The sequence below is a fragment of the Microcebus murinus genome, chromosome 21 (genome assembly GCF_040939455.1).
Source record: "Microcebus murinus isolate Inina chromosome 21, M.murinus_Inina_mat1.0, whole genome shotgun sequence".
Taxonomy (NCBI): domain Eukaryota; kingdom Metazoa; phylum Chordata; class Mammalia; order Primates; family Cheirogaleidae; genus Microcebus; species Microcebus murinus.
In genome coordinates this window covers 36,320,970-36,330,842 of record NC_134124.1, presented here as the reverse complement: position 1 = coordinate 36,330,842, position 9,873 = coordinate 36,320,970, and the positions used below count along the sequence as shown (strand labels likewise).

At 49.0% G+C, this 9,873-nt stretch overlaps 1 long non-coding RNA gene across 2 annotated transcripts; it reads right to left on the bottom strand.

The window, feature by feature from the left end:
* Window positions 1-310: 310 nt before the first annotated feature.
* On the bottom strand, window positions 311-6,598 carry LOC105871877 (uncharacterized). Of its 2 annotated transcripts, none has more exons than XR_012913939.1 (4): window positions 6,481-6,598; window positions 3,659-3,736; window positions 1,231-1,289; window positions 311-1,050 (listed from the first exon to the last, which is right to left on the bottom strand). It is a non-coding gene; the product is annotated as an uncharacterized LOC105871877 (long non-coding RNA). The 2 variants fall into 2 exon arrangements; XR_001154364.3 differs by having other exon boundaries at window positions 311-610.
* Between the last annotated feature and the right edge of the window lie 3,275 nt (window positions 6,599-9,873).

Sequence of the window (9,873 nt, the reverse complement as noted above, 5' to 3'; positions counted from 1 at the left end):
AGCAATTGAAATCAATGGGAGGCTCTGGGCACCAAAGCAGGTTTTTTTCTGGGCCACCTAACCCAGACCTTGTTTTTCCAGCTGACACTCTGCCTGTGTCAGCTAATTCCTGCTTTGGAAAATGCATTCCAGGGCTAATAAAGACTTTAAAGTCACACTATTTTCTCACCATGTTATTAAAACCCAAATGGCTTTGCTTATTCCTAACATGACTGGGAGATTCCCCGGCTGGCTTAGAAATTGCCCGAATATCACAGAATCTGGGGTTACAATTGGAAAGACAAGGCCTGGGGTTTGTTTATTTATTTTATTAAATTAATAATTTGTTTCCAAATGATCCAAGTTCTGCAATGGCAAGGCAATGACTTAGCGGTGATACAGGAAGCACATGAAGACCACTACTTGACTGCAAGGCACACATGTTTGGGAGTCTGTAAGGCGACGTTCAGCACACCAATTACTCACTGGCTGTGGGAAGCCGGGCAAGCCACCTCACCTCGCCGAGCCTCTGTCTCTGTGTGTGCGCAGTGGTGACAATGAGGCCAATTTCACAGCGCTGTCATGAGGGTGGCAACGCGTAGGCGCCCCCAAGGCCCTTCCTGGATTGCAGCTAGCATGGAAGCAGAAAGGCCCTAGGTCTGGCCAAGCCAGAAATAGCTGAGAACTGGCTCTGAAAAACTGGCAGAATCAAACCCAAGCTGTGCTCCCCAGTGCTAATTGGGAATTAATCAGAAGAAACAATGACCAGCCAGAACAATTAGGAGAATGAGCTAATGGAACCTGCCCACCCCAAGCCTGTTCATTCTGGGATGGCAACCGGTCCTCCCCCAGGCTGGTCCCCAGCTGCCTTGAGGGAGTAGGGCTGCGGGGGCTGAGCTGCCTATCTTTATCTCCGCCATCAGTTCTCACGAATGCTGCGCTGAGCTCAGCAGAGCGGGCACCGGGGCCAGTGGCGGAGGCCTGGGGAGACCTGTGGGTGTTGCCAGCAAGGCAGGGCAGCAGGGCGCGGGTTGGGGCCAGGCGTTGCACCCAGCCCCAGCTCCTGCAGAGCTGCAAGCAAAGTTTTAGAAGCATGGATGGAATCTCTGAGCTCCTCTAGACTTTACACCCCCTTTTGTCAGATAAGAAAACTAAGGCCCAGAGACAGATGATTAGTGATTTGCCTAAGGTCACTGAGACCTCAGGATTGTGGCCAGGCTAGGAACTGAACTCAGAGCTCTTCTTACCCACCTGTCTACTTTGACATCCCTTTAGAATCGGGGTGGACACTGGAGTTGGAGAGGCTGGAGCTGTTTGAACAGAGACGGGACAGTGTGAGGTCAAGGAAGCAAATGTCTAAGATTCTGAGCTGGGTTGAAAGAAAAATCTTTCCCCACCAGGATAATACCCCTGCAGTGGAACGAGGGGCCCTCCCATTCCCTTTATGGCTAGACTTTATTCCAGTGAAGTACCATCCCCTCCCAGAGGGAAGGGTTAGCTGTGCGTCCAGAGTATTGGGAACAAACACTGTTTTTGCCTGGTGTGCTTTGTGGAAATTTTTCTAATCCTGGCCCTGCCATTTCCTGGCTGCGTGTCCTTGGTAAGTTTCTTCCCCACGCTTAGCTCCCATGTCCCCACCGGCAAAACTGAGGGTGGCACAATTGAGAATCTTTTGTAAACTGTAATCTGTTAGATGAATGGAAAGCTTTGACCTAGACGATTTTACTTGAGGCAGAGAATTCTCAGTTAGTAGCAGGTGCCCCTGTTCCTTAAAAGAGGGGAGAGGAAAAAAATGCCAGGCAGCCGTCCTGCAGAGCCTGGGACCTCCTTCCTGTTTTAACAACCTCCCTGTAAACAGTCTAGGGGGTGGTGAAGTCTCCTTCACGGAAATCTGCAGCGAATTGCATTCCAGGCAGCCTCACCAATCATTAGCCATGCGCTCTTGTTTATCCTGCCCCAGCCTGGAATTTGGCCTCTTACAAAATCCCAGCTACAAAAGGAGAACAGGTTGGACCAAAACTGCCTGGTGAGTGAAGAAAGATTTCCAAGAGGATGGCTGGGGGATGTTTGCTAAACAGACACCAGGCTGGGGCCCTCTCACCCGGCCCCCGGCTGAAAGTCTCAGCTGACTTTTCTGTTGAAGTTGATTTTAGTCTGAGGCATGATCTGACCCCCAGAGAGGACAACTCCCAAACTCGGGTAATCATCCAGCCCTGGCCAAAAGTTAGGTCTCCAGTGCCAATGACAGCCATGTTGCCTTCCATTATTTGCCCTATGGAAGGATTGACATTTGCTGGGCACCTTCTGTGGGGCAGGGATTGTGTAACCTTCGTCATTTCCCTAGGAAGGTTTTTTTTTTTTTTTTTTTTTTTGTTTGAGACAGAGTCTCGCTTGTTGCCTAGGCTATAGTGAGTGCCGTGGCGTCAGCCTAGCTCACAGCAACCTCAAACTCCTGGGCTCAAGTAATCCTCCTGCCTCAGCCTCCCGAGTAGCTGGGACTACAGGCATGTGCCACCATGCCCGGCTAATTTATATATATATATATATTAGTTGGCCAATTAATTTCTTTCTATTTTTATAGTAGAGACTGGGTCTCGCTCTTGCTCAGGCTGGTTTCGAACTCCTGACCTCGAGCAATCCGCCCGCCTCGGCCTCCCAGAGTGCTAGGATTACAGGCGTGAGCCACCACGCCCGGCCCCTAGGAAGGTTTTACAGAAGCGTAAGCTGGGCTTCTGATCCATTGAGTCACTTGCCCAAGGTCACAGAGCTGGGAAGGTGGCGTAGACAGGGGCACTGCTGTTTGTGTTGGCCGGCACGCTTCCCCTCTTCTCGCCTTTCTTGGGATAACAGCCCCAGCTGCCTGTCCATGGGGGCCGGGCACGAGACCCAGGCTAATCCACTCATGAGACCACACCCTCCTGGCAAAGTCGGAGAGGAGCATGTGACCCACCCAGCAGGGCAGTCCGACACTGCGTTAGACATCTGTAAATACATTTATGTCTCGTGCAACGGTCTCAGTGTTTGTGTCCCCCAAAATGCGTATGTTGAAATCCTAACACCTAAGGTGATGGTTTTTGGATGCGGGGCCTTTGGGAGGTGTTTGGGTCATGAGGGCAGAGCCCTCGTGAATGGGATTAGTGCCCTTATAAAAGGGACTCCAGAGAGCTGTCTCACCCTCTTCCCACCATGTGGGGACACAGTTAGCAACCTGCAACCTGCAGCAGCACATCGACACAGATCCCTACTTTTCAGATGAACACACTGAGGCTTGAGTTAGGTAACTGCGGGAGCTCTCACAGGTAGTCAGTGGAAGGCCTGGGATTCGAACTGAGCGGTCTGGCTCCAGAGCCCGCACTCTTGACCACAGGGCTGGCCTGAGCTGGGCACGCCCTCTCCTTCTGTCCCACCATGCCACCTATCTTCTTCCCTTATGTCACCTCCAGTCCCTCCTCCGCTCTGCTTCTAGGTGTCATTTGAACAATCTAATAGGGCCAATCTGCTTCCCATAACTTCTGAATCACTCTCTGTCTCCTTCAGGATCAAGTTCAAGTACTTGGCCTATTCTTGGGTCCTCTCTGCCACTCCTCCAGCAGCTCAGCTACACACACGCATGTGCACACTCATGCACACTCACACATGCACCCAGACCCCACCCGCGCAGACAGACCAAGCCGCTTACCGAGTCTGCAAGATGTCAGCTTTCCAGGGCAGCACAGTGCATGCAGACAATGCAGCCACATACGTGATTTTAGATTTTCTAATGGCCACATTAAAAAAGTAAAAAGAAACTGTTGAAAATCATTTTAGCAGCATATTCAATATATTGACAAGATTAATACTTAAATGTAATCAATATAAAACAAATTATAATTGTGCTTCTTATTTTTGTTCTAAGTTTTAGCAATCTGGTATGCATTTTACACGTATGGGACATCTCAATTTGTAACAGCTGCATGTTTCTCGTGCCGCAGTATTGAACAGTGCAGCTTAGAGCAAGGCTTCACCAAGTTTTTCAGGTCACAGCACACATAGGAAGTGACCATATTTGATGGTATCCTGGGGTAAATACTTGAGTCTGCTAGGGGCCAGAGGCCACAGGACAGATACCCCAGTTTCCCATCCCTCATCCTCCCAAACAAACCCCCTTAGGGGCAGAACATTCAGATTCCGAGTCTTTTTTCATGTTAGGAAAAGGCATCCTGTCTGGGGATTTCAGCCCCATTGCCCTTGAAGCTAAAGCGGGTGCCCTTGTTCAGTGCACAGCCTGTACAGCTATCTCAGAGGCCTGCCAAGGGATGAGGGATCAATTTCTGAGCACACTCATATCTGGCCCCAGTGTATAGGCTGGGACACTCTGTGCTGGAATTCCCCAATATTTTTGCCTTTCTTCCTTCTCTTCCTTGTCCCCCTTTACTGCCTTCTACCAGGCACAGCCTGCCCTGCGGCCTCCTGAGCAGGACGTTAGGCCAGTGGTTCTCAAAGTGCAGGTCCCAGAACAGCAGCCCTGCCTGGTGCCTGTTAGAAATGCCTGTTCTCAGGCCCCTCCCCAGACCTCCTGAATCAGGAACTGAGGGGTGCTCAGTGACATGGCCAGGCCACACAGCTGGCGCATGGCAGTACAGAGATAAGACATGAACTGAGTTCTCTTGACTCCGGAGCCCATGGTCATAACTGCCCAGCCACAAAACTGTCTTTTCCACTTCAGCCCTACTGAGGGCTTGAAGACGTTGGCTTTAAAATAGCCTGTCATTCTCTGTCATTCATTTTGCTGGAGCCACTTTTGTGGGGTGAGGACATTATGATACCAGGGGAAACAGGAAGTGATTGTATATCACAGGTGCGTGGGTCAGGATACACATGCAACCTAGTGGTCCACTTGGGCGTCTCTGCTTGTTGGGGATAGGTCATCGTTGTATCTGTTAGAAATGCCTTTGGATGCAAGCAACTGAAAACATGATCCAGTGGTTTAATCTCCTTATTTCTTCTAGGAAGTCCGGAATGAGCAGATGATAGCTTTGGTGGAGCAGCTTACTCATGACAGGGCTTGCTAATGACTCCAATTCCCTTGACCTCTTCCCTCACATTTGTCCCTCAGAATCACATTATGCTGCCATAGCTCCAGATATAACATCTGTGTCTAAGGTAGAGGGAGGCAGGGGAAGGGCTTGTTACAGCCAGGTCTGTCTTTTCTTTTCTTTTTTATTCAGGTGCTATGGTTTGAATACGTTCATCAGATTTCATGTGTTGGAAACTTAATCCTCAAATTCATATGTTGATTGGAGGTGGGGCCTTTTGGAGGTAATTAGGATTGATAACATCGAATCCTAACTGTAGCTGTTGGTGTCAGGGTAGGTGGGAGGCCTGAATTTTGGCCAGGGCTAGATGATTATCCGAGTTTGGGAGTGGTCCTCTCTGGGGGTCAGATCATACCTGAGACTCTCAAATCAATGCCAACAGAAAAGTCAGCTGGGACTTTCAGCCTGGGGTGGGGTGAGTGGGCCTGGGCCTGGTGTCTGTTTAGCAAACATCCCTCATCATGGGACTAGTGGTTTTATAAGAAGAGGAAGAGTGACCTGAACACACACACAGGATTTTTCCCTCTTGCCATGTGATGCCCTCCACCATGTTTTGACTCAGAAAGAAGGCCCTCACCGGACGCTGGTGCCATGCGCTTGGACTTTGCAGCCTCCAGAATCACAGGCTAAATAAACTTCTTTTCTTTATAAGTTACCTAGTATGTGGTACTCTGATATAGCAATAGGAAGCAGACTAAGCCCCCACAAAAGGCTCCTTCTTAAGCCCTCCTGGTCACAACTGTCTCACATGGCCTCAAGGGATGCTGGGGAAATACTTGTCATAACTGGCTCAGGCTCATAGTGATTTCTCACTGAGGCTGGGCACGATTCTGTTGGCAAGAGAAGAGGAGAAGGGACAATAGGCAGGAAACTAACAGTGTGTATTACAGTCATGAGCACCATCTCCATTATTGTTGTCTTTATCCTCCCTGTCACTGTCATAGCTAATATTTAATGCTATTTTCCATGTGTGGGTCTCAACAGTAAGTGTTTTCCAGGTATTTCCTCATGAAATTCTCAGAACAATCCTAGGAAGTTAGCGCTCTTATTATCCCATCTTAGAGATATAGGAAGGGGATTAAGAGAAGTCAAGTGACCTGCCCAATGCCACTCAGGCCCTGAGTGGGAGAAATGGGATTTGGATCCAGGCTATGTTGCCAGAGGCCATACCATTTACTGCTTCAAGAGACTGTCACCAGAGATATGGGCATTTCTGTGCTGGGGGGGACCTACTATCACAGGCTTGAAAACCCATAGCCCCTCCACACCTGTGTTTGTGATTTCTCCAGGGCCATGTCCTCATGGTCCCCAGTGTCCCCACCTCCTCCACACCGGTCTGATGCCTGTTTCACATCCATGTGGACTGAAAACTGAGCCTCAGCATTAGTTTCCTCAAAGTATTAACTGACATCAAGCAGTTAGTTACCGAGTAGCTCTTGCTGGACATTTAGAGTGTCAAAGCAAGGAGGGTCACCTCAAAGCATACAGCCTTCTGCTGTCTTGCTGGGTTTTAGGTTGTCTCTTCCCTTCTAATATCTGTTACTGCCGCCTCCCTTCCCAGAACTCCCCAGGAATTCCAAATTCTTTTCCCTCTGTGATCCAAAGTAGTTGGGCATCTTCTCCCAAGTGTGGGTGGCATGAAGTAGCTGTTGGTGTCAGGGTGGGTGGGAACTTATGAGAGAGTGGGTCCTCTACATTCTTGCTGGTGTCCATCCTGCTGTAGGCCACCTGTTCTAGTCCAGTGCCTCGACTTACGGCTGCTGAGGGTGACTGGCCTCAACCAGCCTTTAGGGCACTGTGTGACTAGCCATTGCTGAAATCTATGGTCCCAGCCGTTGGTCTCTGGCTCTAAAGTCTACTCACCACTAGCCCTTCTTGGTATCTCAGTGTCCCTTACTGGGCCCCCTGGGAAGCTGCAGCAAACTAGCACACTGCATGTTGCCTCGGGCTCGTTTATCCAGCTGCTCCCTTCTGCAAAGGTTGCATGTTGTCCCTGCACTGGCTGGACGTGGCCTTGTGCAGCACTCCCCTTCAGCTGCACAGCCTGCTCACCATGCTCCCCCCACCCCGCTCACCATGTTCCCCACACCCCGCTCACCGTGCTCCCCCCACCCCGCTCACCATGTTCCCCACACCCCTTGCCCAGACTCATCTTCTCAGGACTCTTTTTCCCTGGATGTTCCCCCCCTTCCCCCATGCCATCCTCCAGGGCTCCTCCCTGATCTGGGAAATGCAGCTTCACAGGTGGTTGGTCTCTTCCTTCTTATTCTCTGCAGAACCCTGTCAGGGGAGCAGGAGGAGCAGGAGCAGCAGGACACCCCTTCCTCACCTCCTGTCAGCTCAGGACATCCTCAAAGTGGGATCCTCTCCTCCATCCTGGGGCCTGCGCCCTGCCCCTGCCCCGGGGACGAGATAGGCAAGCTCAGGCAAAGAGCGACAGCAACCCAGCAACCTGCCAGTCGGCAACGGAAGATCCACAAGTGCTATTGCGGCTTCAGTTGCTTTTCCAAGCCCTTCAGAGCGTGGAGCAGAACACACGGGCCCTGTCCCACAGTCACCGCCCTCCGACAAGGCAGTCAGGGCTGGAGATCCAACTTTTCCCCTGTCACATACATTCAGTGGTGATTATTATGATGTTAATTATTTATGTAGTCAGTCAGGAGAGAGGTAAAATATAAACAACGCAATTAAGAAACGCAATTAGTGTCAGCACGCAGGCCTCCTCCCCTTCCTGCGTCTCAGCGAGACAAACCCCTCCCTACCCTGGACCTGCTGTAGTCACAGCTTCCTGCTCTGCCTGCCCGTGTAGCCATCCAAGACAGTCAGTTGAAGTCAATTTCCCCTGCCAAACAACTCGTCAAAGAAATGGAAATTAAAACAACGTTGAAGCGCCAATTTTATTGTATTCATGTATTCAAAATACATGAAAATTCTGGTAACATCCAGTGTACGAACCCTTTGACAACAAGTAGGCAGTGAGTTGCAAGAGCTACTGAAACGTTCATACCCTTTGACCTAGAATTTATTCTGCAGAAATAATTCCTGAAAGGAAAGACTGTCACATGCATGTTCTTTGTAGCTATATCTATAATAGCTCCAAATTGGTAACCTACAAATCAAATGACAGGGGAAAGGGGAAGGAAAATGTAGTACCTTGAAGCAGTGTAATATTATGCAGTCATTAAAAATGACAGGAAGATTATGTAGCAGCGTCAAAAGTGCTCGTAATTTGATGTTCAGTTTAAAAAGGCAGAATATCTAATTGTCTCTCTGCAAGTTCTTCCAAGCGCTCCATGGCCTCGTTAACCAAATCCTGACCTGCCTGCTGGTTCCTTCTACCCTCCTGGGCCAGCTCAGTGCAGGCCTCGCCACACTAGCACACACGTGGTGCAAGTCCCTCATACCCAGCACGCTTGTCTGTTACATGCCCACCTCCAGCCCCACAGGACGCATTTTTGGAGGACAGGCCCCCCAGCGTATCCCCTGCTGTCTGACACTTAATAAAGGCTTACTAAACGTTTGTTGAATTACAGAATCAATGACAATAATTTCGGCTACTGTTCATCGAGCACCTACTACACAGCAGGCATTGTGATTGACATTTCCCATATATTATTTAACTTTTTTTTATTCTGAAATAATCCTACAAAGTTGATACTATTATTATCCTCTTTGTAGAGATGAAAACTGGAGCTCAGAGTTGTCTCACACCCAAGGACATGCATTTGTTAAGAGAGGGAGGGGAGACAGGATTTGAATCCAAATCTGTCCGACTTCAGATCCAATGTTCTGCTCATTTCAAGATACACACGTGTGTGTGTGGGAGAGAGAGAGAGAGAGAGAGAGAGAGAGAGAGAGAGAGAGAGAGAGAGAGACTATCTGCCTAAGACGATACAGATAGACAGGAAGAAAACATGGAAAAATAAAAATGGATTATTTGTTTTTAGCTGGTAAGGAGTAAGATGGTGGGTGGGTGATTTATTTTTTCCTGTTTTGTATTTCTTTAACTGTTAAGGCAGGTTGAAAAAGAGAGGATTTCCCTGGGTTCCAAGTCCTTCTGAGGTTGAGTGTTCTCATGTTGGTCAGCTCTCTCCTTTTTTGCCTACCTGTCAGGGCCCACGTGACATTCAGTTCCAGAGACACAGTCCTACGCAAGACCCGGGCCCGCCTGCTACAGCGTGGCGTGCTGCTGAGCAGCTGGCCCACCTGGCCCCTGGCGCAGGGACAATCATTGTTCCCCTTCCTGCCGCTCTGCTCTCCCTGCCTTTGCAGACGCTGCACAGCTGCTGTTTCGGCTCCCATCTCACTGCAGGGGTGCATGAGCTCCATTGAGGCAGGGGTGCATGCATGAGTGGGTAGGAGCAAATGCCAAGGCCACCACACCCATGGAAATCCTAAAATTTAGAAGGCTGATATTATCTCTAAGTGAATTGAGATAGAATTCAAAGAAGTATTCATCACACTGGGTTAAGCTTCAGTCTCATTACTATACCACTCTGCCTGTGTGTTATGAATTAATATTTTTAATAAATCCTATAATTATCTTGTGAATAGCACATAATTATATTGCTCTATAATTTTTTTTAGTGTTGAAAGCATGAATTTGGTAAATGCAAATGTTTAAATATACCTTAATTTTCCTAAATTTTGTTTCAGGATGTCTTGATTAAAAAAATATATACTTCAAAAAACCTCAAAAAACTGAAGTGGCCCTGGCCCCTTTCACTCCCTGAGAAACCTGATCCTGGTGTCTGAGTTCGAATGGGACATAGACAAGATGATCAGTCCCACCACCTTATGGAGTGCTCAGTGTGCTTGG